Source organism: Vigna unguiculata, chromosome 7 (assembly GCF_004118075.2).
Source record: "Vigna unguiculata cultivar IT97K-499-35 chromosome 7, ASM411807v1, whole genome shotgun sequence".
Classification (NCBI taxonomy): Eukaryota; Viridiplantae; Streptophyta; class Magnoliopsida; order Fabales; family Fabaceae; genus Vigna; species Vigna unguiculata.
This window is the reverse complement of record NC_040285.1, coordinates 16,782,993-16,787,430: the sequence shown is the minus strand read 5'-3', so window position 1 is coordinate 16,787,430 and position 4,438 is coordinate 16,782,993.

Below are 4,438 nucleotides of genomic sequence, written 5' to 3'. Positions count from 1 at the left end.
AGCATTGTTGTTAATTCTCCTAATGACTTGAAAGGGGCTATCCCCTCTAGGGAGGAGCTTGGACTTCCTTTGAGTAGGGAATCTCTCCTTTCTCAAGTGAAGCCAAACTCAATCTCCCTCTTGGAAGATGACTTCCTTTCTTCCCTTATTACCATTCTCTTGTTGTTTCTTAACTCTCCTCTCAATGGTTTCCTTGACTTGTGAATGCAAGTCTTGGATGTACTTGGCTTTGGCCACACCATCTTTGCAAGTCCATGCCTCATGAGTGGGAAGGGGAAGGAGGTCTAAGGGAGTTAGGGGATTGAACCCATACACAACCTCAAAAGGGGAATGAGAAGTAGTGGAATGCACAACCCTATTGTAGGCAAACTCTATGTGGGGAAGAAGTTCCTCCCACTCTCTAATGTTTTGCACTATCATACATCTTAGCATTTGCCCTAGGGTTCTATTAACCACCTCGGTTTGGCCATCACTTTGGGGATGGCAGGTGGTGGAGAAAAGAAGCTTGGTGCCAAGTTTACCCCACAAGGTTCTCCAAAAATGGCTTAGGAACTTGGAGTCCCTATCACTTACAATGGACCTAGGTAGGCCATGTATTCTTACCACTTCCTTGAAAAAAAGATTTGCAATATAAGTTGCATCATCAATCTTATGGCAAGGAATGAAATGGGCCTTCTTAGAGAACCTATCCACCACTACAAAAATGGAATCCCTACCTTTTTTGGTCCTTGGGAGGCCTAAGACAAAATCCATAGATATGTCAACCCAAGGCTTGGAAGGGATAGGCAAGGGAATGTAAAGACCATGGGGTTGGACTCTAGACTTGACTTTCATGCATGCTATGAAACTTTTGCAATGCCTATCTACATGCTTCCTCATGTGAGGCCAATAGAAGTGTTCTTTCAAGACTTCCAAAGTCTTGTTTGGCCCAAAATGTCTCATTAATCCTCCTTCATGTGCCTCTCTAATGAGTGAGGCTCTTAAGGAACCTTGGGGAATGCAAAGTCTTTTACCTTTGAAAAGATATTGATTGAGAAGGTAAAAGTCTTTGTAAGCCCCTTGGTGGCACTTACTAAGAATGGAGGAGAAATCAACTTCCCTTGGATACAATTCCTTAATATGATCAAAACTAAGAAATTTAGGTTGAAGAATTGAAAGGAGGGAATGCCTTCTTGAAAGTGCATCCGCCACAATGTTAGCCTTTCCTTGCTTATGTTTGATCACATATGGGAATTGCTCTAAGAACTCTACCCACCTAGCATGTCTCTTGTTCAACTTGCCTTGGCTTTTCAAAAATTTGAGTGGCTCATGGTCACTATGTATCACAAACTCTTTTGAAAGAAGATAATGTTGCCAAGTTTGCAAAGTTCTCACAAGAGCATAAAGCTCTTTGTCATAGGTGGAGTAGTTGATGTGACTCCCCTTGAGTTTCTCACTAAAATAGGCTATGGGGTGCCCTTCTTGGAGAAGCACGGCCCCAATGCCTACATTGGATGCATCACACTCAATTTCAAAAGTTTTGGAGAAGTTAGGGAGGGCTAAGAGTGGTGCATTGATCAACTTTTGTTTTAAAGTTTCAAAAGCCTTTTCTTGATCTTTGCCCCACTTATAGACCATACCTTTCTTGACCAATTCATTGAGAGGGGCGGTTATTGTGCTAAAGTTTGGCACAAACCTCCTATAAAAACTAGCCAACCCATGGAAAGACCTAAGCTCACTTACATTCTTTGGGGGAGGCCAATCCTGGATGGCCATCACTTTTTCTTGGTCCACATGGACCCCATGTTGATTTATTTTGAAACCTAGGAAGATCACATGATCCATCCCAAACACACATTTCTCCATGTTAGCATACAAGGATGCCTTCCTTAAGGTCTCTAACACACTCCTTAAATGATGCAAGTGGTCATCTTGAGACATATTATAAATGAGAATGTCATCAAAGTACACCACAACAAACTTCCCTCAGAATTCTCTAAGAACATGGTGCATGAGTCTCATGAATGTACTAGGTGCATTGGTCAAGCCAAAAGGCACGACTAACCACTTATATAATCCAAACTTAGTCTTGAAAGAGGTTTTCCATTCATCACCTTCTTTGATTCTAATTTGATTGTACCCACTCTTCAAGTCTATTTTGGAAAATATGGTTGCACCATGTAACTCATCAATCAAATCATCTAATCTAGGAATAGGATGCCTATACTTGATGGTTATGTTATTGATAAACCTACAATCTATGCACATTCTCCATGTTCCATCCTTTTTGGGGACAAGAATCACGGGCATTGCACAAGGACTTATGCTATGTTGCACCCACCCCTTTTCTAACAACTCATTCACTTGTTTTTGAATTTCCTTAGCCTCCTCGGGACTAGTCCTATAGGCTGGCCTATTAGGCAAAGATGAGCCTTGTATAAAATCAATTTGGTGTTCTATACCTCTTAGGGGTGGGAGACCCTTTGGAGGTTCTTGAAAAACATCTTTGAACTCATCTAAGACCAATGACAAGTCTAAGGGACATCTAGAGTGAGGGTTTTGGAAGGAGGGGGAAGATTCACTAGGATAAGCTAGGAAGATGGGTTTTTGGACAAGCATTACCTTCTTCACCCCTTTAAGGGTGATCATGCTCTTCTTGGACTCATTGCCATGCCCTTGCGCCCTCTTTTGCGCCTTCTCTTCTTTTCTTTTCTTTATCATTTGCAATTGGTCCTCATTGACTTCTCTTGGTGAAAGAGGTAGTAATGTGATCTTTTTGCCTTGGAAGCTAAAGGTAAATTTGTTGGCATGGCCATCATGAAAAGCTTTCCTATCAAATTGCCATGGCCTTCCTAATAAAATGTGGGTTGCTTCCATGGGCACTAAGTCACATAATACCTCATCCTTGTAGTTTCCAATGGAGAAGTTAATAAGGACTTGTTTGTCCACTTTAATCTCACCTTTCCCACTAAGCCAAGAAAGCTTATAGGGCTTGGCATGAGGGATGGTTTTCAAGCCAAGCTTGTCCATAACCCTTGTGCTAGCCACATTAACACAACTTCCACTATCAATTATGAGGGAGCAAGTTTTATTGTTGATTTGGCACCTTGAGTGAAAAATATTTTCTCTTTGGTTTTCAAATTCTTTAGGCACTTGGCCTAGCATGCGCCTAAGCACCAACAAACCTCCTTCATTAGGTTTGATTTCATCCTCACTTGAAGATTGGGAAGAAGTGTGGGAGGAAGAACTTTTAGGGGAGGGGGGAGAAGAATGTTCACTTTCAACCTCTCCTTTAGGGTTCAAGATCATGTTCCTCTTTGTTGGGCAATTTGAAGCAATGTGACCATAGCCCAAACACTTAAAACATTTGATGGAACTAGTTCTTGAACTTTGAGAAGAGTTTGCACTTTCATGGGAGGTTCTAGACGAATTAGTCCTAGGTGGGTGGTCTTTGGAAGGTGGTTTCTCACCCTTTCTTTCCTTTCCTTTCCAAGTTCTAGAGTAGTATTCATTGTATGAAGTATTCCTCTTAACCTCTTGTTTCTTTTTCAATTGACTTTCAACTTTTAAGGCCAAGTGTAAAATTTTGTCAAGAGTGGAATACTCATACAACGCAACTACATCTTGAACTTCTCTTCTAAGACCACTCACAAATCTAGCTACCTTTTCTTCTTCACTTTCAATTGGAGTCCTACTTTGAGAAGCATGGACTCCATCATTTTAAAGTATTCATTCACACACATAGACCCTTGTTGAAGCCTTTGGAGCTTCAAAAGAGTCTCCCTCCTATAGTAAGAAGGAACAAATCTAGCGCGCATCAAAGTTTTAATGTCCATCCAAGAGGCCGTGGGTGGCTCTTGGTTAATATTGTCCATACACAATTGATGCCACCATGTCATGGCATAATCTTCAAATTCTAAAACTATTAAATCTACTTGTTCTTGATCACTAACTAAATGAATATTGAAGATTTGGTCCACTTTTTGCTCCCACTCTATGTAGAGGTTTGGATCATTCTCCCCCTTGAACTTTGGAATCTTGATTGGTGGAGGTTCTCTTTGTGGGAGTTGATTGCGCCTTGCACCACCATCATAGTCGTGTCTTCTTCTTCTTCCACCATGGCTAGAGTCCTCGGAAGAGGACCTCCTCCTTCTCCTCTCATCTTCCCAAAGCTCAAGTCTTTGGATGTGCTCTTGTAGGAAGATCTCACTTTGCCTCTTATCTGCCCTCAATTGGTCAAAAGTTTCTCTCCTACTCACTTCCATCTCACGTAAGATGTTGGCAAGGGTCATTTGTTCACTTTCTTGGGCCATAGGAGTCACCATGGGAGGGGAATAAGGTGAGGCCGACTCCTCCTCTTCTTCTACCTCCAAGATTGGATCCATATTCATGTTCCTACACCAAAAACTCACCAAAAACCGAGACAAGGAAGAGGTTAGCTAACAAAAAATTCCAAACC